The sequence below is a fragment of the Ovis canadensis genome, chromosome 3 (assembly GCF_042477335.2).
Source record: "Ovis canadensis isolate MfBH-ARS-UI-01 breed Bighorn chromosome 3, ARS-UI_OviCan_v2, whole genome shotgun sequence".
Lineage (NCBI taxonomy): Eukaryota > Metazoa > Chordata > Mammalia > Artiodactyla > Bovidae > Ovis > Ovis canadensis.
In genome coordinates this window covers 145,573,534-145,600,869 of record NC_091247.1, presented here as the reverse complement: position 1 = coordinate 145,600,869, position 27,336 = coordinate 145,573,534, and positions in this window count along the sequence as shown.

The following is a 27,336-nucleotide window of genomic DNA, read 5'->3' as shown; positions in this document are numbered from 1 at the left end:
CACTTCATAGGTGTAACTTTTATTTTCATTCCAACTCCACAGCTAACCAAGATTATAAGGAACAAGAAGATCAATGCCCAGCAGCTTTTACATACTTTGTATTCCCTATGGCACTCAAAAGATCATCCTAAGTCCATAACAGTCCCAGTGATATTGAGTTGCTAATGTTAATTTCATAAAAAAGAGATTTTCATTGGATTTGTTCCCTGTTTAGCTTTGATGTTTATACCCAATGCATATAACGCTTATAATGATGCATTATAAGTGCTCAGCAAATATTTTTTGAATGAGTAAAAGAATTAATCCAGAGTGATAATTTATAATACTTAATGGTGGCTCAGAGGTTAAAGCGTCTGCCTCCAATGCTGGAGACCCGGGTTCGATCCCTGGGTCGGGAAGATCCCCTGGAGAAGGAAATGGCAACCCACTCCAGTATTCTTGCCTGGAGAATCCCATGGACTGAGGAGTCTGGTGGGCTGCAGTCCACGGGGTCACAAAGAGTCAGACACGACTGAGTGACTTTACTTACTTACTTAAGCCTTTTTTAAAAATGCAGATGATAGTTCATTCTGGCACAATTGGCAAGTATCACTTGACTTAGGAGCATTATTCACGTCTTTTAAATGTACTGATTTAGTGAGCATTTTAGATCAGATTTATGTAAATTTCTTGAAAAATCCCCATGTTTATTTTTGCATTAGACTAGATCTGGCCTTTGGAGAAGGCAATGGCACCCCACTCCAGTACTCTTGCCTGGAAAATCCCATGGACAGAGTAGTCTGGCGGGCTGCAGTCCGTGGGGTCGCTAAGAGTCGGACGCGACTGAGCGACTTCACTTTCACTTTTCACTTTCGTGCATTGGAGAAGGAAACGGCAGCCCACTCTAGTGTTCTTGCCTGGAGAATCCCAGGGACGGGGGAGCCTGGTGGGCTGCCATCTTATGGGGTTGCACAGAGTTGGACACTACTAAAGTGACTTAGCAGCAGCAGCAGCAGCAGCAGCAGCAGATCTGGCCGTAGTACTCTTATTCTGAAGAGGACTTCAGTCTAAGAAAGATCAAGAAAACATTCCACCATTGGAGGCAGTCAGACAAAGAGCACTCTCAGTCAAGGAGTTGGGGGAAAGGGAGACAGGCACCAGCTCCAAGTAAAAGAATCTTATTTTTCTTCGTGTGAGAATGAAAGATGAAATTAAAAGATGCTTGCTCCTTGGAAGAAAAGCTATGACAAACCTAGATAGCATATTCAAGAGCAGAGACATCACTTTGCCAACAAAGGTCTGTATAGTCAAAGCTATGGTTTTTCCAGTAGTCATGTGTGGATGTGATAGTTGGACCATAAAGAAGGCTGAACACTGAAGAATTGATGCTTTTGAACTGTGGTGCTAGAGAAGACTCATGAGACAGCAAGACTCCTCGGACAGCAAGGAGATCAAGCCAGTCAATCCTAAAGGAAATCAACCCTGGATATTTATTGGAAGGACTGATGCTGAAGCTGAAGATCCAGTCCATTGGCCCCTTAATGTGAAGAGCTGATGCATTGGAAAAGACCCTGAAGCTGAGAAATATAGAGGGGAGCAAGAGAAGAGGGCAACAGAAAATGAGATGATTGTGTGGCATCATCGACTCAATGGACATAAGTTTGAGCAAACTCTGGGAGATAGTGAAGGACAGGGAAGCCTGGCATGCTGAAGTCCATGGGGTTGAAAGGAGTTTTTAGTGATTGAGTGACTGAACAAGCTCTAATGGGTGAAGATATTTAGTGGGTTTAGATATTTTCTTTCTTATCTATTAATTATTTATCTATCTATCTACATATCTATCTCATTTTTTTTTAATCAAGAAAGGACCAAAGATTGAACTGGTTCATTGCTTGCAAAGATGTCTCTTTGTATATACTTCATATGGAAACAACTTTGTTCATGCACTTATACAATGGTAGCTAAATTTATTGAATTCTTACTACCATTTTGAACTACATGTTAAAAAAAACCTCTTTAACCTTGAAACAATTCATCAAGTTGGTAACTATTTTTTATCTCCTCTATTTCACAGGTAAGGAATCTGAGGCTCAGAGCAGTTAATATACTTGCTCTAGAGTTCAAAGACTAATAACATGGGATTCAGTTCTGTTCAGTTCAGTTGCTCAGTCATGTCTGACTCTTTGTGACCCCATGAATCACAGCATGCCAGGCCTCCCTGTCCATCACCACCTCCCAGAGTTCACCCAGACTCACGTCCATCAAGTCAGTGATGCCATCCAGCCATCTCATCCTCTGTCGTCCCCTTCTCCTCCTGCCCTCAATTCCTCCCAGCATCAGAGTCTTTTCCAATGAGTCAACTCTTCACATGAGCTGGCCAAAGTACTGGAGTTTCAGCTTCAGCATCATTCCTTCCAAAGAAATCCCAGGGTTGATCTCCTTCAGAATGGACTGGTTGGATCTCCTTGCAGTCCAAGGGACTCTAAAGAGTCTTCTCCAAAAGCACAGTTCAAAAGTATCAATTCTTCTGCGCTCAGCTTTCTTCACAGTCCAACTCTCACATCCATACATGACCACTGGAAAAACCATAGCCTTGACTAGATGGACTTTTGTTGGCAAAGTAACGTCTCTGCTTTTGAATATGCTATATAGGTTGGGCATAACTTTCCTTCCAAAGAGTAAGCATCTTTTAATTTCATGGCTGTAGTCACCATCTGTAGTGATTTTGGAGCCACCAAAAATAAAGTCTGACACTGTTTCCACTGTTTCCCCACCTATTTCCCATGAAGTGATGGGACCAGATGCCATGATCTTTGTTTTCTGAATGTTGAGCTTCAAGCCAAATTTTTCACTCTCCTCTTTCACTTTCATCAAGAGGCTTTTTAGTTCCTCTTCACTTTCTGCCATAAGGGTGGTGTCATCTGCATATCTGAGGTTATTGATATTTCTCCCGGCAATCTTGATTCCAGCTTGTGCTTCTTCCAGCCCAGCGTTTCTCATGATGTACTCTGCATATAAGTTAAATAAGCAGATTTAATCCCACTAAAATTGGGATTTAAAGCTGGGAGGTGTGACTCCATGATGTGGACTTTTCATGCTAAAATAAAATGCTTTAACAGTCCTATTGTTGTTTTTGTTTCTCTTACTTGATTGTGAGTCTTGAGAGCACAACTGGGTCTTATGTATCTATATAGTCCTCATAATACCTTTCACAGATCAACACATTAAACATAGTGGATACTCGGTAAAAGTATCATATGGCAGCCTATGTGCAGATAGCAAATGACCCTGTCATTCTGAATCGCACTGGTTGAGAAGCATTTGTGCCTACATTTAAATTTTTTTAATTAAAAAACACAAAAATAAGAATAAAGCGACCAGAATGCTCAAAAATTCTATGATTCAGTTTTAATCTATTGTTTTAATCACTTTGATCTTCTTTTTTTCATACTGTGAACTGTGAAACCAGTGTATGGGTCATGGTTTTCCAGGAACATTTAGTAAAGAATGTGGGAATTTGTTTGCTTTTGGCTTGGAGAATTACATGTTCTTGCAAGATGCACTTTGACCTGACAGTACTCACAGGGAAAATATATTGTGGCTACTGATCCAGAGATGGTAAAAAATATCCTATCAAAACTTTGGATGAGCTGGACGTAGGAACAGTTTCTCCTTCACATTGGAGTCAGATCGGTAAGAACTGGCCAAGAAGGTTTGTGCTCAGTGGCCTTTTCCAATCTGGGTTTCTCCCAGTGAGATCCTGAGGCAGTTTTGAGCACTTATATTGATTTCAGATTTCTCATATCATGTTCCATTTGTCTGTGCTGTGCTCAGTCATATCAGATTCTTTGTAGCCTGTTAGGCTCCTCTGTCCATTGAATTTCCCAGGCAAGAGTACTGGAGTGAGTTGCCATTTTCTCCTCCAGGGGATCATTCAGACTCAGGGATTGAACCCACATCTCTTGCATCTACTGCATTGCAGGAGGATTCTTTACTGCTGAGTCACTGGGGAAGCCCAACATGTACCCATAGTCAACATTAATGTGTCTCACACACAGAATCAGTATAACATCTGCACAAGCAGCTCATCAGAGGATGAGGAGCTACTTAAGTGATTGGTTAGAGTTCAAGACATTGACATGTTCACTGGTAGGACCACAGCGCTAAAAGGCCATGTATGTTCAAGCATTCTCTCCTGCCTCTGTCTCTGCTTTTATATCTATGAATTACTGAGTTAAGACAAAGTCTTTTGTAAAGTTTCACACTTTTTCACCCTCATTCTGAACTTGCTGGTTTTCGGATTTTCATTTATAATGGGAAAGAGGGTGAACCCTGTTTTGGTTTGCTAAGTTAGAGTCCCTGAATCTATGACTGAAAAGCTAATTCTTGGCATTGAAGGCCCTTGATCAGCTTTTAGTAGCATGGGGTTCATGGAGTAGATCCTTCTTCAGGAGCATGCATGAAAGAGGGACATTTGATAGAACCGGATCTGGCTATTTTTGTATTCATTGTTATCATGATATTTGAAATGCTTCAATCTTATCTTAACCTCTACCAATAGTGTCCAAGTTTATGACATTATCCTGGACATTTCAGAGCTAATAAAATACTATACAAACTATCTTTACACATGTTGGTAAACAATGGTGGGAGTTATGTAATCACTTGCAAGTACAGATTATAAATAAATAAGTCTTTTGTGGATGGGTTTATAGAAAAAAATTCATTTGTTGTATAGTCCAAGGGCATTTCCTCTCCAGTCCTGAGGAGGACTGGTGAAGAGGAATAGGTAGAAAATTTCCCAGTATCAGATGCATTTTAGATTGTAATTCTGCATGGATTACATAGATTACAGAATGTGGTGAGGTGCAAAGAGAACTGGTTTGGGAGACAAGAAACGTGGGTTTCTCTCATCAACTCATCTTGAGAATTGGAGCAAGGGACATTTGGGGGCTTCCAGGTTGCCATCGGCAAGATGGAGTAGTTGGCTGTGGTTGCTCTGCTGCTTTCCCCTTCAAGTATCCTATGCTTGACCTGGCTCTGTTTGAAGGGGAACACATCTTAGGCTGAAATAAATTTGCTGGAGAAAGGTTGGATTTGAGAAATGGAAAAAAATTTTTATTGCTCCTAACACGCCCTTGTCCCTCCTTGTTTCTCCCTTTTGGTGAAACGTGGATGTACACATAGTAAGGAAACTATGATCTAAGAGATGAATGTCCTTAGCTTCATGGAAATTTTTTCTCTTTCTCTTCCTCCTGTCAGCTGAAGTCAGTGCCTTTAGTTTGTTTATCCCACTGCCCCCTTCCATTCCCTAGCATCTCCCTTAATTAAGGTCTCAGTGATAAGCTAGGTTTTTCTTTAGTATGTAAAGAAAAAAATTCCAGAAATATTAGATGCAGCACCTTGCATGGGTGACAGTGATAGGTCCCAGGGCTCATTCTCAGAGCCTAGGGGCCATGATGGACAGAATGCATTCCTGGAATGAGGCCTAACACAACAAGAACAGAAAAACAGTAAGTGTATGTTCAGTTGGAGGCATAGAAGTCTCACTAGAAATAAGTGCATGTGGCTGCCTTTAACTAGGTGTGTGCTTCTGAGGTTTGTGGGAGTACCAAGGTGGAAATGCTGCACAGTTTAAGAGCCTGAACCCCTTTATCCTGACTCTTTCTTCTCTCATTCTGTAAGTAAAAATAGCCTTGTGACCTGGCAGTGATCTTAGTCTTTGCTTGTCGTTTCTCTCTTTCTGTAAGCTATTGTTTATTCTGCAGAATTTTTAAAAAGCTTCTTGTAAACCAGGTACCTAATGCCATTTTATTTTAGAACTACCACACAGACCAACTTTACAGGAATTTGTCCACATTTAAACCTGGCCCAGCACATTCCCCTTTTCCCAGTTCAGCAAAGATGACCTCGTCCACTTTCTGCTATGTGAGTAGGAGAAGAAAACTCCTGGCTTCTTTTCTGGCAGCAATGCACACAAGTACAGCTCACATCTTCAATTTTGGTAAAGTTGGATCTTCTGATTTATTTCTCAGTTAGAAACCAGCTAACAGATTCCCCCACCCCACCATGAGAGGGTGTTGAAATGAGAGGATTATTATTATTTTTTTCCAGATCCCTATAGAATAGTGTTCCATCTCCATGAGATTTCAAATTCTGTAGTGGAGTCAATCATGTTTTCCTGTTTGTTGGTCATGTGATCATATGACAACTCCAGGGGTGATGTTCCACATGGTGACTCAGCTTCAGTGAACAGTCACAAGCATGTCTGGCTCCAGCCTTAGGCACACAAGTCTTTTGGAGGTTTGGGGGAACAGCAGAACTACAATTGAAAGAACATAAAAGTGAGGAAGCACTTGAGAGTCTCTAGATCGCTTAATATTTACCCCTGTGTCTTTCTGTATATGGTGTCAGGCTTGTTGCAAAGTAAACTTCTCAAGGCCGGACTTGCACCAACCTGAATGAATGAAACATTTTCCTGGTGATTCAGTTCAGTTCAATAAGGATTTAGCGAGCTTTTGAACATTGTTTGCTATGGAAAATACAAGAGAAGTTCAGCAATTGAAGGCATGATCACAGCCCTTGAGAAAATTTTGATCTGGCCAGGAAGACAAAATTTAACAGTGAAAAGTGTAACACAATATTTAATTAGCTTTGAAGGCAGGCTACCTTCCAACTTCTTAACATTTTTCACATCATAATACACATAGAAAAGATATTTAAATAGTATCTGAATATATTTAGAAGTACTTACATGAGATTTGGTTTAAAAAAAAACTTAAGCACTTTTATAATGTACAGTTGGGACAATAAAAAATGTAATGTGAAGTATTAGAGGATATATGAAATAGTGAATTTATGAAAAACTTCCAAAAATAGTTTCAAATATTTTAAGGGGAAATTGAAGTTTTTTTTACAAACATATATATATATATATATATATATATTTTTTTTTTTAACAATTAAAAGTTTGAAGTGGTTACATGCAATTCCTGATTAAGACTTTCTAATGATGATCACTTCAAGGTCTGGAGAACCATAAGTGAGAAACCTTGTTTAAACATATATGATACAAAATGTAAAACAAATTTTAACACTGTAAAGAAGTTTGCAGAAGTTGAAATTACATTTAAAGATCCTAACAACGTTCTTTCCTTTTACTGACAAAGGAAATTAACTCAAGTTTTTCATATATTCACATGAACTTTTTCTTATTGAGGTGAAATTAACATAATACACAATTAACCATTTTAAAGTATATAATACAGTGACATTAGTACATTCACAATATTGTGTAACAAAACACCTCTCTCTAGTTTCAAAACTTTTTCATCATACAAGAATAATATCTCATACCCATGAAGTAATCACTTTCCATTCTCCTCTCCTTCCATCTCCTGATGACTACCAACCTGCTTTCTGTATATTTGAATCTGCTTATTCTGGATATTTCATATGAAAGGAATCACACAATATGTGATCTTTGTGTCTGGCTACTTTTACTTAACATGTTTTTGAAGTTCATTCAAATTGTAGCATGTATCAATACTTCATTCATAAAAGCCTCTTGATGAAAGTGAAAGAGGAGAGTGAAAAAGTTGGCTTAAAGCTCAACATTCAGAAAATGAAGATCATGGCAACTGGTCCCATCACTTCATGGGAAATAGATGGGGAAACGGTGGAAACAGTGTCAGACTTTATTTTGGGGGGCTCAAAGATCACTGCAGATGGTGATTGCAGCCATGAAAGTAAAAGACGCTTACTCCTTGGAAGAAAAGTTATGAGCAACCTAGATAGCATATTCAAAAGCAGAGACATTACTATGCCGACTAAGGTCCGTCTAGTCAAGGCTAGGTTTTTCCAGTAGTCATGTATGGATGTGAGAGTTGGACTGTGAAGAAGGCTGAGCACTGAGGAATTGATGCATTTGAACTGTGGTATTGGAGAAGACTCTTGAGAGTCCCTTGGACTGCAAGGAGATCCAACCAGTCCATTCTGGAGGAGATCAGCCCTGGGATTTCTTTGGAAGGAATGATGCTGAAACTGAAACTCCAGGACTTTGGCCACCTCAAGCGAAGAGTTGACTCATTGGAGAAGACTTTGATGCTGGGAGGGATTGGGGGCAGGAGGAGAAGGGGACAACCGAGGATGAGATGGCTGGATGGCATCACGGACTCAATGGACGTGAGTCTGAGTGGACTCTGGGAGATGGTGATGGACAGGGAGGCCTGGTGTGCTGCGATTCATGGGGTCGCAAAGAGTCGGACACGACTGAGCGATTGAACTGAACGGAACTGAATATTGTATTTGTTTATCCATTCATCCATTGTTGGTCATTTGGTTTGTTTTCACCTTTTGGCTACAATGAATGTTATGAACATGCATAAGCAAGTTTAGTCTGATTGCCTATTTTCAGTTCTTTGGCATATATACCTAACAGGAGAATTTCAGTCATATGGTAATTCTATGTTTAACTTTTTTGAAGGAACTGCCGAACTTTCCACAGAAGCTGTACACTTATACATTCCCACTAACAATGCATGACGATTCTTATTTCATCTCATATTTGTCAGAATGATTATTATCAAAAAGACTTCAGATAACAAATGCTGGTGAGGATGTGCAGGAAGGGGAATCAGTTCCATTCAGTTCAGTTCAGTCGCTCAGTAGTGTCTGACTCTTTGCGACCCCATGAATCGCAGCACGCCAGGCCTCCCTGTACATCACCAACTCCTGGAGTTCACTCAGACTCACATCCATCGAGTCAGTGATGCCATCCAGCCATCTCATCCTTTGTCATCCCCTTCTCCTCCTGCCCCCAATCCCTCCCAGCATCAAAGTCTTCTCCAATGAGTCAACTCTTCGCATGAGCTGGCCAAAGTACTGGAGTTTCAGCTTCAGCATCATTCCTTCCAAAGAAATCCCAGGGCTGATCTCCTTCAGAATGGACTGGTTGGATCTCCTTGCAGTCCAAGGGACTCTTAAGAGTTTTCTCCAACACCACAGTTCAAAAGTATCAATCTTCAGCTCTCAGCCTTCTTCACAGTCCAATTCTCACATCCATACATGACTACTGGAAAAACCATAGCCTTGGCTAGACGGACCTTAGTCGGCAAAGTAATGTCTCTGCTTTTGAATATGCTATCTAGGTTGCTCATAACTTTTCTTCCAAGGAGTAAGCATCTTTTAATTTCATGGCTGCAATCACCATCTGCAGTCATTTTGGAGTCCCCCCAAAAAAAGTCTGACACTGTTTCCACTGTTTCCCCATCTATTTCCTATGGGACCAGTTGCCATGATCTTCGTTTTCTGAATGTTGAGCTTTAAGCCAACTTTTTCACTCTCCTCTTTCACTTTCATCAAGAGGCTCTTTAGTTCCTCTTCACTTTCTGCCATAAGGGTGGTGTCACGTGCATATCTGAGGTTATTGATATTTCTCCCAGCAATCTTGATTCCAGCTTGTGTTTCTTCCAGTCCAGCGTTTCTCATGATGTACTCTGCATATAAGTTAAATAAGCAGGGTGACAATATACAGCCTTGACGTACTCCTTTTCCTATTTGGAACCAGTCTGTTGTTTCATGTCCAGTTCTAACTGTTGCTTCCTGGCCTGCATACAGATTTCTCAGGAGGCAGGTCAGGTGGTCTGGTATTCCCATCTCTTTCAGAATTTTCCACAGTTTCTCGTGATCCACACAGTCAAAGGCTTTGGCATAGTCAATAAAGCAGAAATAGATGTTCCAATCCCAAAGAAAGGCAGTGCCAAAGAATGCTCAAACTATTGCACAATTGCACTCATCTCACACTCTAGTAAAGTAATGCTCAAAATTCTCCAAGCCAAGCTTCAGCAATACGTGAACCGTGAACTTCCTGATGTTCAAGCTGGTTTTAGAAAAGGCAGAGGAACCAGAGATCAAATTGCCAACATCTGCTGGATCATGGAAAAAGCAAGAGTGTTGCAGAAAAACATCTATTTCTGCTTTATTGACTATGCCAAAGGAAAGGGAATACTTGTACACTTTTGGTGGGAATTTACAATGGGAATTTACCAAGTTACAGTGCAATATTTGTGGAAACCAGTATAGAAGCTCATTTAAAAACTAAAAATAAAACTGCAGTATGATCCAGCAGTTCCACTTCTGGCTATATATCTGAAAAACATGAAAACACTAATATGAAAAGATACATGCACTCCAATGTTCATAGCACCTCTGTTTACAATAGCCAAGACCTAGAAGCAACCTGTGCTGTCCTGCGCATAGTCGCTCACTCATGTCTGACTCTTTGTGACACCATGGACTGCAGCACATCAAGTTCCTCTGTCCATGGAGATTCTCCAGGCAAGAATACTGGAGTGGATTGCTATGCCCTCCCCCAGAGGAACTTCCCAACCCAGGGACTGAACTCAGGTCTCCCACATAGCAGACAGATTATTTACCAAGTGAGTCACCAGGGAAGCCCAAGAATACTGGAGTGGGTAGCCTATCCCTTCCCTAGGGGATCTTCCCAACCCAGGAATCAAACCCAGGTCTCGTGCATTGCAGGCAGATTATTTACCAGCTGAAATACCAGGGAAGCCCAGGAGCAACTGAAGTGTCTCTCAACAGATGAACAGAGAAAGATGTGGCCTATATATACAATGGAATACTCTTCAGCCATAAAAGAATGAAACTTTGTCATTTGCAACAACATGGATTGACCAGGAGGGTATTATGCTTAGTGAAACAAGATAGAGAAAGACAAATACTGTATGTGATCACTTATGTGTTTTGTTTGTTCTCTGTGTTTAGTCACTCAGTTGTGTCTCACTGAGACCCCATGGACTGTATGTAACCTGCCAGGCTCCTCTGTCCCTGGGATTTTCCAGGCAAGAATACTGGAGTGTGTTGCCATTTCCTTCTCCAGAAGATTTTCCCAACCCAGGGATGGAATCTGGGTCTCCTTTGTCTCTTGCATTGCAGGTAGAGTCTTTGCCCACTGAGCCATTGGGGAAGCACTTATGTGTGGAATCTAAAAAATAAAACAGATGAATGAACATAACAAAACTGAAGCAGAATCACATACAGAAAACAAACTAGTGTTTATCAATAAGGAGAGGACTGGGGGGAGGGGAAAGATAGGAGTAGGGGATTAAGAGTTACAAACTTCTAGGTAGAAAATAAGCAGGCTATAAGGATATATGATAAAGCAAATGGGGTATAGCTAATATTTTATAATAGCTTTAAATGAAGTATTATCTATAATATATATTTTTTATTTTATTATTATTATTATTTTTTTTAAACTTTCAATACTGTATTGGTTTTGCCACACATCAAGATGAATCTGCCATGGGTGTACACGTGTTCCCAATCATGAACCCCCCTCCCACCTCCCTCCCCTTACCATCCATCTGGGTCATCCTAGTGCACCAGCCCCAAGCATCCTGTATCCTGCATTGAACCTAGACTGGTGATTCGTTCCTTATATGATATTATACAGGTTTCAATGCCATTCTCCCAAATCAGCCCACCCTCGCCCTCTCCCACAGAGTCCAAAAGACTTTTCTATACATCTGTGTCTCTTTTGCTGTCTTGCATACAGGGTTATCGTTAACATCTTTCTAAATTCCATATATATGCATTAGTATACTGTATTGGTATTTTTCTTTCTGGCTTACTTCACTCTGTATAGTCGGCTCCAGTTTCATCCACCTCATTAGAACTGATTCAAATGTATTCTTTTTAATGGCTGAGCAATACTCCATTGTGTATATGTACCATAGCTTTCTTATCCATTCCTCTGCTGATGGACATCTAGGTTGCTCCCATGTCCTGGCTATTATATACAGTGCTGTGATGAACATTGGGGTACACGTGTCTCTTTCAATTCTGGTTTCCTCGGTGTGTATGCCCAGCAGTGGGATTACTGGGTCATGAGGCAGTTCTATTTCCAGTTTTTTTTAAGGAATCTCCACACTGTTCTCCATAGTGGCTGTACTAGTTTGCATTTCACCAACAGTGTAAGAGGGCTCCCTTTCCTCCACATCTTCTCCAGCATTTATTGCTTGTAGACTTGGATTGCAGCCATTCTGACTGGCATGAAATGATACCTTATTGTGGTTTTGCTTTGCATTTCCCTGATAATGAGTGATGTTGAGCATCTTTTCATGTGTTTGTTAGCCATCTGTATGTCTTCTTTGGAGAAATGTCTATTTAATTCTTTGGCCCATTTTTTGATTGGGTCATTTATTTTTCTGGAATTGAGCTGCAGGAGTTGCTTGTATATTTATGAGACTAATTCTTTGTTAGTTGCTTCATTTGCTATTATTTTCTCCCATTCTGAAGGCTGTCTTTTCACCTTGCTTATAGTTTCCTTTGTTATGCAGAAGTTTTTAATTTTAATTAGGTCCCATTAGTTTATTTTTGCTTTTATTTCCAATACTCTGGGTCATAGAGGATCCTGCTGTGATTTATGTCAGAGAGTGTTTTGCCTATGTTCTCCTCTAGGAGTTTTATAGTTTCTGGTCTTGTGTTTAGATCTTTAATCCACTTTGAGTTTATTTCTGTGTATGGTGTTAGAAACTGATCGTTTCATTCTTTTACAAGTGGTTGACCAGTTTTCCCAGCACCACTTGTTAAAGACATTGTCTTTTCTCCATTGTATATTCTTGCCTCCTTTGTCAAAAATAAGGTGTCTATAGGTGTGTGGATTTATCTCTGGGCTTTCTATTTTGTTCCATTGATCTATATTTCTATCTTTGTGCCAGTACCATACTGTCTTGATGACTGTGGCTTTGTAGTAGAGCCTGAAGTCAGGCAGGTTGATTCCTCCAGTTCCATTCTTTCTCAAGATTGCTTTGGCTATTCGAGGTTTTTTGCATTTCCTTACAAATTGTGAAATTATTTGTTCTAGCTCTGTGAAAAATACCATTGGTGGCTTGATAGGGATTGCATTGAATCTATAGATTGCTTTGAATAGTATACTCATTTTCACTATATTGATTCTTCCAACCCATGAACACGGTGGATTTCTCCATCTATTAGTGTCCTCTTTGATTTCTTTCACGAGTGTTTTATAGTTTTCTATATATATGTCTTTCGTTTCTTTAGGTAGATATATTCCTAAGTATTTTGTTCTTTTCATTGCAATGGTGAATGGAATTGTTTCCTTAATTTCTTTTTCTATTTTCTCATTATTAGTGTACAGGAATGCAAGGGATTTCTGTGTGTTGATTTTATATCCTGCAACTTTACTATATTCATTGGTTAGCTCTAGTAATTTTCTGGTGGAGTCTTTAGGGTTTTCCATGTAGAGGATCATGTCATCTGCAAACAGTGAGAGTTTTACTTCTTCTTTTCCAATTTGGATTCCTTTTATTTCTTTTTCTGCTCTGATTGCTGTGGCCAGAACTTCCAAAACTATGTGAAATAGTAGTGGTGAAAGTGGGCACCCTTCTCTTGTTCCTGACTTTAGGGGAAATGCTTTCAATTTTTCACCATTGAGGAGAATGTTTGCTGTGGGTTTGTCATATATAGCTTTTATTATGTTGAGTATGTTCCTTCTATTCCTGCTTTCTGGAGAGTTTTTATTATAAATGGATGTTGAATTTTGTCAAAGGCTTTCTCTGCATCTATTGAAATAATCATATGGCTTTTATTTTTCAATTTGTTAATGTGGTGAATTACATTGATTGATTTGTAGATATTGAAGAATGCTTGCATCCCTGGGATAAAGCCCACTTGGTCATGGTGCATGATCTTTTTAATGTGTTGTTGGATTCTGATTGCTAGAATTTTGTGAAGGAGTTTTGCATCTATGTTCATCAGTGATATTGGCCTGTAGTTTTCTTTTTTGTGGCATCTTTGTCAGGTTTTGGTATTAGGGGGATGTGGCCTCATAGAATGAGTTTGGAAGTTTACCTTCCTGTGCAATCTTCTGGAAGAGTTTGAGTAGGATAGGTGTTAGCTCTTCTCTAAATTTTTGTGAGAACTCAGCTGTGAAGCTGTCTGGACCTGGGCTTTTGTTTGCTGAAAGATTTCTGATTACAGTTTCAATTTCTGTGCTTGTGATGGGTCTGTTAAGATTTTCTATTTTTTCCTGGTTCAGTTTTGGAAAGTTGTAATTTTCTAAGAATTTGTCCATTTCTTCCACGTTGTCCATTTTATTGGCATATAATTGCTGATAGTAGTCTCTTGTGATCCTTTGTATTTCTGTGTTGTCTGTTGTAATCTCTCCATTTTCATTTCTAATTTTATTGGTTTGATTTTTCTCCCTTTGTTTCTTGATGAGTCTGGCCAATAGTTTGTCAATTTTATTTATCCTTTCAAAGAACTAGCTTTTGGCTTTGTTGATTTTTGCTGTGGTCTCTTTTGCTTCTTTTGCATTTATTTATGCCCTAATTTTTAAGATTTCCTTCCTACTACTAACTCTGGGGTTCTCCATTTCTTCCTTTTCTAGTTGCTTTAGATGTAGTTAGGTTATTTATTTGACTTTTTTCTTGTTTATTGAGGTATGCCTATATTGCTAGAGCTCATCAAATGCCTCCATACCTACACTGAAACCAAGCACCACCCAAGGGCTAACAAGTTCCAGAGCAAGACATACCACTCAAATTCTCCAGCCACACAGGAATACTGCCCTGAGCTTCAATATTCAGGCTGCTCAAAGTTACCCCCAAACTATTGACATCTCATAACACATTACTGGACACTTCATTGCACTCCAGAGAGAAGAAATCCAGCTCCACCCACCAAAACACTGACACAAGCTTCTCTAACCAGGAAATCTTGACAAGCCACCTGTACAACCCCACCCACAGCAAGGAAACTCCACAATAAAGAGAATGCCACAAACTGCCAGAATACAGAAAGGCCACCCCAAACACAGCAATATAAACAAGACAAAGAGACAGAGGAATACCCAGCAGGTAAAGGAACAGGATAAAAGCCCACCAAATCAAATAAAAGAGGAAAAGATAGGGAATCTACCTGATAAAGAATTCAAAATAATGATAGTGAAAATGATCCAAAATCTTGAAATAAAAATGGAATCATAGATAAATAGCCTGGAGACAAGGACTGAGAAGATGCAAGAAAGGTTTAACAAGGACATAGGAGAAATAAAAAAGAGTCAGTATATAATGGATAATGCAGTAAATGAGATCAAAAAAACTCTGGGGGCAACAAATAGTAGAATAAGGGAGGCAGAAGATAGGATTAGTGAAGTAGAAGATAGAATGGTAGAAATAAATGAATCAGAGAGGAAAAAAGAAAAACGAATTAAAAGAAAGGAGGGCAATCTCAGAGACCTCCAGGACAATATGAAATGCTCCAACATTTGAATTATAGGAGTCCCAGAAGAAGAAGACAAAAAGAAAGACCATGAGAAAATACTTGAGGAGATAATAGTTGAAAACTTCCCTAAAATCAGGAAGGAAATAATCACCCAAGTCCAAGAAACCCAGAGAGTCCCAAACAGGATAAACCCAAGGCGAAACACCCCAAGACACATATTAATCAAATTAACAAAGATCAAACACAAAGAACAAATATTAAAAGCAGCAAGGGAAAAACAACAAATAACACAAGGGGATTCCCATAAGGATAAGAGCTGATCTTTCAATAGAAATGCTTCAGCCAGGAGGGAATGGCAAGACATACTTAAAGTGATGAAAGAAAATAACCTACAGCCCAGATTACTGTACCCAGCAAGGATCTCATTCAAATATGAAGGAGAAATCAAAAGCTTTGCAGACAAGCAAAAGCTGAGAGAATTCAGCACTCCCAAACCAGCTCTCCAACAAATGCTAAAGGATCTTCTCTAGACAGGAAACACAGAAAGGGTGTATAAACTCGAACCCAAAACAACAAAGTAAATGGCAATGGGATCATGCTTATCAATAATTACCTTAAATGTAAATGTGTTGAATGCCCCAACCAAAAGACAAAGACTGGCTGAATGGATCCAAAAACAAGACCCTTATATATGTTGTCTACAAGAGACCCACCTCAGAACAAGGGATACATACAGACTGAAAGTGAAGGGCTGGAAAAAGATATTCCATGCAAATAGAGACCAAAAGAAAGCAGGAGTGGCAATACTCATATCAGATAAAATAGACTTTATTTATTTATTTATTTTTTTAATTTTTAGTTTTTTATTTTTTAAATTTTAAAATCTTTAATTCTTACATGCATTCCCAAACATGAACCCCCCTCCCACCTCCCTCCCCAGAACATCTTTCTGGGTCATCCCCATGCACCAGCCCCAAGCATGCTGCATCCTGCGTCAGACATAGACTGGCGATTCAATTCACATGATAGTATACATGTTAGAATGTCATTCTCCCAAATCATCCCACCCTCTCCCTCTCCCTCTGAGTCCAAAAGTCCGTTATACACATCTGTGTCTCTTTCCCTGTCTTGCATACAGGGTCGTCATTGCCATCTTCCTAAATTCCATATATATGTGTTAGTATACTGTATTGGTGTTTTTCTTTCTGGCTTACTTCACTCTGTATAATCGGCTCCAGTTTCATCCATCTCATCAGAACTGATTCAAATGAATTCTTTTTAACGGCTGAGTAATACTCCATTGTGTATATGTACCACAGCTTTCTTATCCATTCATCTGCTGATGGACATCTAGGTTGTTTCCATGTCCTGGCTATTATAAACAGTGCTGCGATGAACATTGGGGTACATGTGTCTCTTTCAATTCTGGTTTCCTCGGTGTGTATGCCCAGAAGTGGGATTGCTGGGTCATAAGGTAGTTCTATTTGCAATTTTTTAAGGAATCTCCACACTGTTCTCCATAGTGGCTGTACTAGTTTGCATTCCCACCAACAGTGTAGGAGGGTTCCCTTTTCTGCACACCCTCTCCAGCATTTATTGCTTGCAGATTTTTGGATCACAGCCATTCTGACTGGTGTGAAGTGGTACCTCATTGTGGTTTTGATTTGCATTTCTCTAATAATGAGTGATGTTGAGCATCTTTTCATGTGTTTGTTAGCCATCCGTATGTCTTCTTTGGAGAAATGTCTATTTAGTTCTTTGGCCCATTTTTTGATTGGGTCGTTTATTTTTCTGGAGTTGAGCTGCAGAAGTTGCTTGTATATTTTTGAGATTAGTTGTTTGTCAGTTGCTTCATTTGCTATTATTTTCTCCCATTCAGATGGCTGTCTTTTCACCTTGCTTATATTTTCCTTTGTTGTGCAGAAGCTTTTAATTTTAATTAGATCCCATTTGTTTATTTTTGCTTTTATTTCCAGCATTCTGGGAGGTGGATCATAGAGGATCCTGCTGTGATTTATGTCTGAGAGTGTTTTGCCTATGTTCTCCTCTAGGAGTTTTATAGTTTCTGATCTTACATTTAGATCTTTAATCCCTTTTGAGTTTATTTTTGTGTGCGGTGTTAGAAAGTGATCTAGTTTCATTCTTTTACAAGTGGTTGACCAGTTTTCCCAGCACCACTTGTTAAAGAGATTGTCTTTACTCCATTGTATATTCTTGCCTCCTTTGTCAAAGATAAGGTGTCCATATGTGTGTGGATTTATCTCTGGGCTTTCTATTTTGTTCCATTGATCTAAATGTCTGTCTTTGTGCCAGTACCATACTGTCTTGATGACTGTGGCTTTGTAGTAGAGCCTGTGAGGCCACCATCACCCTAATACCAAAACCTGACAAAGATACAGATACAAAAACTACAGGCCAATATCTCTGATGAACATAGATGCAAAAATCCTCAACAAAATTCTAGCAATCAGAATCCAACAACACATTAAAAAGATCATACACCATGACCAGGTGGGCTTTATCCCAGGGATGCAAGGATTCTTCAATATCCGCAAATCAATCAATGTAATTCACCACATTAACAAATTGAAAAATAAAAACCATATGATTATCTCAATAGATGCAGAGAAGGCCTTTGAAAAATTCAACATCCATTTATAATAAAAACTCTCCAGAAAGCAGGAATAGAAGGAACATATCTCAACATAATAAAAGCTATCTATGACAAACCCACAGCAAACATTCTCCTCAATGGTGAAAAATTGAAAGCATTTCCCCTAAAGTCAGGAACAAGACAAGGGTGTCCACTTTCACCGCTACTATTCAACATAGTTCTGGAAGTTTTGGCCACAGCAATCAGAGCAGAAAAAGAAATAAAAGGAATCCAAATTGGAAAAGAAGAAGTAAAACTCTCACTGTTTGCAGATGACATGATCCTCTACATGGAAAACCCTAAAGACTCCACCAGAAAATTACTAGAGCTAATCAATGAATATAGTAAAGTTGCAGGATATAAAATCAACACACAGAAATCCCTTGCATTCCTATACATGAATAATGAGAAAGTAGAAAAAGAAATTAAGGAAACAATTCCATTCACCATTGCAACGAAAAGAATAAAATACTTAGGAATATATCTACCTAAAGAAACTAAAGACCTATATATAGAAAACTATAAAACACTGATGAAAGAAATCAAAGAGGACACTAATAGATGGAGAAATATACCATGTTCATGGATTGGAAGAATCAATATAGTGAAAATGAGTATACTACCCAAAGCAATTTACAAATTCAATGCAATCCCTATCAAGCTACCAGCCACATTTTTCACAGAACTAGAACAAATAATTTCAAGATTTGTATGGAAATACAAAAAACCTCGAATAGCCAAAGCAATCTTGAGAAAGAAGAATGGAACTGGAGGAATCAACCTGCCTGACTTCAGGCTCTACTAAAATAGACTTTAAAACAAAGGCTGTGAAAAGAGACAAAGAAGGACACTACATAATGATCAAAGGATCAATCCAAGGAGAAGATATAACAATTATAAATATATATAGGAGCCCCACAATATGTAAGACAAATGCTAACAAGTATGAAAGGGGAAATTAACAATAACACAACAATAGTGGGAGATTTTAATACCCCACTCACACCTATGGATAGATCAACTAAACAGAAAATTGGAAAGGAAACACAAACTTTAAATGATGCAATAAATCACTTAGACCTAATTGATATCTACAGGACATTTCACCCCAAAACAATGAATTTCACCTTTTTCTCAAGCGCACATGAAACCTTCTCCAGGATAGATCACATCCTGGGCCATAAATCTAGCCTTGGTAAATTCAAAAAAATTGAAATCATTCCAAGCACCACCTTTTCTGCAGTAAGATTAAATCTCAATTACAGTAGAAAAACTATTAAAAATTATGACATATGGAGGCTGAACAACACACTGCTGAATAACCAACAAATCACAGAAGAAATCAAAATATGCATAGAAAGGAATTAAAATGAAAACACAACAACCCAAAACCTGTGGGACACTGTAAAAGCAGTGCTAAGAGGAAGGTTCATAGCAATACAGGCATATCTCAAGAAACAAGAAAAAAGTCAAATAAATAACCTAACTCACAAAGAGTCAGACATGACTGAGCAACTGAGGTGAACTGAGCTGGGATTAGCAGATATGAACTACTGTATATAAAATACATAAACAACAAAGCCCTAACTGTATATCACAGGGAAATAGATTCAATATTCTATAATAAACCATAATGGAAAAGATATGTGTATATATGTATAAGTGAATCGCTTTGCTGTTCACCTGAAACTAACATTGTAGATCAACTATCAGTTCAGTTCAATTCAGTTGCTCAGTTGTGTCCGACTCTTTGCGACCCCATGAAATACAGCATGCCAGGCCTCCCTGTCCATCACCATCTTCCGGAGTTCACTCAGATTCACGTCCATCGAGGCAGTGATGCCATCCAGCCATCTCATCTTCGGTCGTCCCCTTCTCCTCCTGCCCCCAATCCCTCCCAGCATTAGAGTCTTTTCCAATGAGTCAACTCTTCGCATGAGGTGGCCAAAGTACTGGAGTTTCAGCTTTAGCATCAGTCCCTCCAAAGAACACCCAGGGCTGATCTCCTTTAGAATGGACTGGTTGGATCTCCTTGCCCAAGGGACTCTTAAGAGTCTTCTCCAACACCACAGTTCAAAAGTATCAATTCTTCGGCACTCAGCTTTCTTCACAGTCCAACTCTCACATCCATACATGACCACTGGAAAAACCATAGCCTTGACTAAACGGACCTTTGTTGGCAAAGTAATGTCTCTGCTTTTGAATATGCTGTCTAGGTTGGTCATAACTTTCCTTCCAAGGAGTAAGTGTCTTTTAATTTCATGGCTGCAATCACCATCTGCAGTGATTTTGGAGCCCCCAGAAATGAAGTCTGACACTGTTTCGTGTTTCCCCATCTCCTTCCCATGAAGTGATGGGACCAGATACCATGATCTTAATTTTCTGAATGTTGAGCTTTAAGCCACCTTTTTCACCCTCCTCTTTCACTTTCATCAAGAGGCTTTTTAGTTCCTCTTCACTTTCTGCCGTAAGGGTGGTGTCATCTGCATAGCTGAGGTTATTGATATTTCTCCCGGCAATCTTGATTCCAGCTTGTGCTTCTTCTGGCCCAGCATTTCTCATGATGTACTCTGCATGTAAGTTAAATAAGCAGGGTAACAATATACAGCCTTGACATATTCCTTTTCCCATTTGGAACCAGTCTGTTGTTCCATGTCCATTTCTAACTGTTGCTTCCTGACCTGCATACAGATTTCTCAAGAGGCAGGTCAAGTGGTCTGGTATTACCATCTCTTTCAGAACTTTCCACAGTTTATTGTAATCTACACAGTCAAAGGCTTTGACATAGTCAATAAAGCAGAAATAGATGTTCTTCTGGAACTCTCTTGCTTTTTTGATGATCCAGCGGATGTCGGCAATTTGATTTCTGGTTCCTCTGCCTTTTCTAAAACCAGCTTGAACATCTAGAAGTTCATGGTTCACGTGTTGCTGAAGCCTGGCTTGGAGAATTTTGAACATTACTTTACTAGCGTGTGAGATCAGTGAAATCGCGCAGTAGTTTGAGCATTCTTTGGCATTGCCTTTCTTTGGGATAGGAATGATCAACTATACTTCAATTTTTAGAAAGACACCATTCTAAATCATTCAGGATATGAAATTTCTTTCAAAATTTTCTTAGTGTCTGACCTTTAAGTAGTCTGTTGGTGAGTTTCTCTCACCAAGAGCACAGTGCTATCAGTGGGTGGCAATTGGAGAAATGATTACTCTTGGAGTCCATTGTTTTTATCTATTGTTTTTGCTTTCTATTTCTAAGGATTGGGGCTCCAATGAACCAAGAGGCCTTGTTAAAGATGCTAAAGGCATGGAGTAAAAGGCATATAATTGCTGGCAGGCCTAAGCTTTGGGAAAGTTCTGGCCATAGGAGGAGGCTCTGTTCCTTTTATTGCTTGTTTTAGGTGAATTATTATAATCAGTGCAATGAACAATTATGGTTGGAGTAGGAAACTGGGAAGTGTTTAAATTAGAATCAGATGACAAAGGGCAGGGATTACACATATTTCACACACTTTCTCCAGTGAGATGATCTAGATTATACATGTGGGTTTTGGGACATCAGAATTTTCTAGAAATTGATCAAAGCTCAAGGTGTGAATATAGCCACATGAAGGCTGCTGCTTAGGGAGCAAGAGTGTAGCTGACCCTTGGTTCCTTCAGAAGTGAATAACTGCTTCTCTGGATTGGCCTAGCCATTGGAGTCTCCATGCCATTCCCCTAGTGCTGGCTTGTGGATCTTTTTCCTGCTTGTTACTTCCTGTACTGAAGAGGACTGGCAGCCAGGGCTGTTGGGGGAGGGTAGGGAGAGTGACCCCAATTAAGGATTTTGTTTATTTTTCAGTTTTAGCCTGGGGTGCATGGTAAAGGAGACTAATGCTCAAAATGTGGTTTGGAGGCTAAAGATAGGTTTAATTTATTAATGCTGCCCTTCTCTCTCTCCTCTCTTACTACATATAGCCAGGAATTGACAATATAGCAATCCTCTATGTTCTGGGAAAATACAGTTTGAGGGTGTGTGTAAAGGAGGAAGAGGACTCATCCCACCTTTCTTACTATGAATCCCACTTTTTAAGTGTACAGTGTTCTCTTGACTGGGTTGAGTTATTATCAAAGGACCAGAAGCTTTCCTCTTTTGTAATTGCAGTGGAAACAGCTGCAGAGAAAACAGCAGGCAGGTCAGAAAGTTGTTGTTACTGAGTTTAGTTGCTAAATGGTATCTGCTTTAGGAGATGAAAATGGTGTTTACAACATTGACCTGGTGTTGAACTTTGGCTCCTGATCAGAGTTGTTTATTTTCATGTCTGTCTATGAGAACTACTTTTTAAATGTTTTAATCAAAATACATCTTCTATTCTATCAACAGATATTTCCTGATGACTTGGGGACTGTGAACTTGATTGAGTCACAAGTTTGTAGATTTTCTCTTTAAATATCATGATGGTGATGACAATAATGCAGATGATGATGAATGAAACCTACAGTCTCACCTGCACAAACTCACCTGTCCCTAAAGTCTCCATCAAGTGGAGGCTTTGGAACCTGAGGAGAGCAGAGAGTCATCAGCATCAGACAGACTGATTTAGCCACTTGCCATCTCTATGACCTTGGGCATGTCAGTTATTCTAAGTTTTCTGATCTGAAAAATAAGAATTATAGTAGTGGAAATACTTAGAGTGGATATTTGTCACTCCTTTTAGTTGCCCAGCATGCAGAATCTCCCTCCTATGCTCAAAGGGTGCTTTCACTATATAATGTCACCTACTTGCTCTCCCAGCCTCACTTGCAATTAGGGTAGGCACCTGCCCCAGAGGTGCAGGTCAAAGGGAACTTTTCCCAGGGGATGGTGGCAGAAGGACCAAGTTCCTGGGGCAGCAGTGGTAGCAGATATGGCAGTGTTAGTTGTGGCATCATGTCCAGGGTTAGGAGGGTCAGAAGGCTCATTAGTACAAGCTGCACTGGCCATTGCCCAGATCAGTAATGGTCGTCTCAACAAACTGGGTCAGTGGTAAGATTTTAGGTGGTTGTTCCTAGCTCTAGAACTTCAAAACTTGTGCTCTCTGTCAACAGACCTGAGCTGCTGTGAACTTTTCTAGGTAGAAATTTTGAAAGTGATTGTGGGAAGGAATCTATATATGCAACCTTGATTTTCATAGAGTTAACTGGAAGAGACTGGACTTAGTCTAACTTTCTCATTTACAGATAAGGATGGCTCAGGGATTTTAAGTGAATTGCTCTGTGCCACCAGCTAGTGGCAGGTATGAGCTAAAGCAAGAATTTTCTAAATTCTGAGCCTTTTGTTCTTTATCCCATGTACTGCCTCATACTATTTCAATTTAAGTGTTTAACAGACCAATATGGCTGGTATGGCTTAAGTTCTATGAGGAATTGTGAGAGACTGTGGGTGGCATTCTAGATTGTTCAGTGAAACAGTTGAATAAATACATAACCAGAACAAACAGAGATCAGAGGCAGAATATACACATAACCAGAGAATAAAAGTGAAAGTGAAGTCGCCTCCGACTCTTTGCCACCACATGGACTGTAGACTACCAGGCTCCTCCATCCATGGGATTTTCCAGGCAAGAATACTGGCATGGATTACCATTTCCTTCTCCAGGGGTCTTCCTAACCCAGGGATCAAACCCAGGTCTCCCGCATTGCAGGCAAACGCTTTACCATCTGAGCCAAGATGGAAGCCAAGAGAGAATAAAGACCAGAGTAAAAGAGCAGCGCACACACCAGTCCCTGTGGCTGTGGACCCACAGGGAAAGGAATTCTCCATGGGCTGAAGTTAGGGAACTTCTCATGCAGAGGGTGTGAACTGAAGTGTGTGGGTGCAGATTAGTTTTTTTTTTTTTTTTGGCCATACTGTGTGGCTTGTAGGAATTTAGCTCCCCAATCAGTGATTAAACCCATGCCCTCAGCAGTGAAAATGTGGAATCCTAACCACTGAATTGCCAGGGAATTCCCATAGATTATTAAAAAAAAAAAAAAAGTTAAGGTAAAGGCAAAGTAAGACATTTACTTATGAGTTTGTTTCTGAGGCAGTATCATGGTAGACTTTTTAAAAATATCATGGAAATGATAGAATATGAAGTATGATGCTGAATTAAATAAAACAAAATTTTAAATCTGCGATAAACTCTTTGAGGATGTTCTGTTGATTGTCTTAATCATCTTTGGACATTCAAATCATAACCATAATAAGTTGGAATGTTAATGAAAGCATCTTTATGGCATTTCTATATCATTCAGTGGTTTTTAAAACTACATTTATGTGCATAGCCTTTGATCACTATGACAATAATGAGACATAGGCGGGGTAGACATTTTCAAAATTCAAAGATGAAGAAACTAAAGCTCAGCATGGTAAAAGAGCTTTCCCACATCATAAAGCAAGTTGGTTTATTTAACAAAACTAAGTTCAGATGTCTTGATTTCTGGTCTAAAAACCTATCTCCTAAAAATCTCCAAAACTCCATGTGCAAAAAAGCAACTTGGGAAAATCTGTATATTGTGGTAATAGCCTAATTTGACTGGATATACTTCTGCTTCTCTCCCTATTTCAAACCTTATTTACCTCTGCACATAAAGACACATCTATACACACCACCAATTTCAGGTTGTCTAAATAATGGTTATGAAATGAGTCTGTTGGTTTACTGATGGCTAACTGGCTTGGAGCTCCAGGCTATAGAGAGGTCATGAACTCGATCTTATGAGGAATCAAGATGCTCACTGAGCCTGGCATTTTCTTCTGGAGAAAGTTGACGTAGGAGGTGAAAGTTTTACGCCAGACAGTCCCATATCTAGAATTCTTCTCAAGAGAGGGCCCTGATGTAATTCTAAACTGTCAGAGGTGAAGAAGTTATTTCTCCTTGATAGCCAGAAAAGATAATGAGAAGAGGAATCTGAAACTTGAAATCCGCAGTTCATAGGTAGAGAGTGCCAAGAATCGTGCCTTGGGTTTTTTTTTTCAATCTTAAAATATCTCTTTTCTTCCTCTTTCCCACCTTCTCTCTCTCCTTCCCTTCTCTCCCTTCCTCCCACCCTTCCTTCTTTTCTCTCTTTCTTTCACAAATAAGAATCTACTTAGCTGGAAGCTATATCCTGTTATAAAATAGTTTGCCAATCCAGTTCTCAAGTTACTCAGCTTTTCAGCATCAGTTAACACTGTTGATCACCCCCTACCCCTGCCGTCTTGAAACAGCTTTCTTCTGGCTTCTACTCTCTACTGGTTTTAGAGAAAGTCAATGAACTTTCTGCTTCTTCTTTGTTGATTTCCTTTGAGGCTCGATTAAATGTTAGAATTCCTAAAGGCTCAGTCCTAGACTCTGTTTGTTCTTTTCTTACTCTAAGCATTGTCCTTAGATGAGCTCTATGACCAAGCTTGAATTCCCATCTATAGAACTGTGACTTGGAAATTTTTATTTATTTATTTTTCATATTTTTCTTTTTCTTTCTTTCTTTCTTTCTTTCTTTCTTTCTTTCTTTTTTTTTTTTTTTTTTTGTTAAGACCTGAACTTTTAATTCTCTCTCTCTCTTTTTAACTTTACAATATTGTATTGGTTTTGCCGTACATTGACATGAATCTGCCATGGGTATACATGCATTCCCCATCCTGAACCCCCTCCCACCTCCCTTCCCATACCATCCCTCTGGGTCATCCCAGTGCACCATCCCTGAGCATCTTGTATCATGCATCGAACCTGGACTGGCGATTCATTTCACATATGATAATATACATGTTTCAATGCCACTCTCCCAAATCAGCCCACCCTCGCCCTCTCCCACAGAGTCCAAAATACTGTTCTATACATCTGTGTCTCTTTTGCTGTCTTGCATACAGGGTTATCATTACCATCTTTCTAAATTCCATATATATGCATTAGTATACTGTATTGGTGTTTTTCTTGCTGGCTTACTTCACTCTGTATAAGAGCTCTAGTTTCATCCACCTCATTAGAACTGATTCAAATGTATTCTTTTTAATGGCTGAGTAATACTCCATTGTGTATATGTACCACAGCTTTCTTATCCATTCCTCTGCTGGTGGACATCTAGGTTGCTTCCATGTCCTGGCTATTATAAACAGTGCTGCGATGAACACTGGGGTACACGTGTCTCTTTCAATTCTGGAATCCTCGGTGTGTATACCAGCAGTGGGATTGCTGGGTCGTATGGCAGTTCTATTTCCAGTTTTTTTAAGGAATCTCCACACTGTTCTCCATAGTGGCTGTACTAGTTTGCATTCCCACCAACAGTGTAAGAGGGTTCCCTTTTCTCCACACCCTCTCCAGCATTTATTGCTTGTAGACTTTCACATCAGGGACGGTGGAGCCTGGTGGCTACCGTTTATGCGGTCCCACAGAGTCGGACACTACTGAAGCGACTTAGCAGCAGCAGCAGCAGCAGCAGACTTTCAGATCACAGCCATTCTGACTGGCATGAGATGGTATCTCATTGTGGTTTTTATTTGCATTTCTCTGATAATGAGTGACTTTGAGCATCTTTTCATGTGTTTGTTAGCCATCTGTATGTCTTCTTTGGAGAAATGTCTGTTTAGTTCTTTGGCCCATTTTTTGATTGGGTCATTTATTTTTCTGGAATTGAGCTGCAGGAATTGCTTGTATATTTTTGAGACTAATTCTTTGTTAGTTGCTTCATTTGCTATTATTTTCTCCCATTCTGAAGACTGTCTTTTCACCTTGTTTATAGTTTTCTTTGTTGTGCAGAAGCTTTTAATTTTAATTAGGTCCCATTTGTTTATTTTTGCTTTTATTTCCAATACTCTGGGTCATAGGGGATCCTGCTGTGATTTATGTCAGAGAGTGTTTTGCCTATGTTCTCCTCTAGAAGTTTAATAGTTTCTGGTCTTAAGTTTAGATCTTTAATCCATTTTGAGTTTACTTTTGTGTATGGTGTTAGAAAGTGTTCTAGTTTCATTCTTTTACAAGTGGTTGACCAGTTTTCCCAGCATCACTTGTTAAAGGCATTGTCTTTTCTCCATTGTATATTCTTGCCTCCTTTGTCAAAAATAAGGTGTCTATAGGTGTGTGGATTTATCTCTGGGCTTTCTATTTTGTTCCATTGATCTATATTTCTGTCTTTGTGCCAGTACCATACTGTCTTGATGACTGTGGCTTTGTAGTAGAGCCTGAAGTCAGGCAAGTTGGTTCCTCCAGTTCCATTCTTCTTTCTCAAGATTGCTTTGGCTATTTGAGGTTTTTTGTATTTCCATACAAATTGTGAAATTATTTGTTCTAGCTCTATGAAAAATACCGTTGGTAGCTTGATAGGGATTGTATTGAATCTATAGATTGCTTTGGGTAGTATACTCGTTTTCACTATATTGATTCTTCTGATCCATGAACATGGTATATTTCTCCATCTATTAGTGTCCTCTTTGATTTCTTTCACGAGTGTTTTATAGTTTT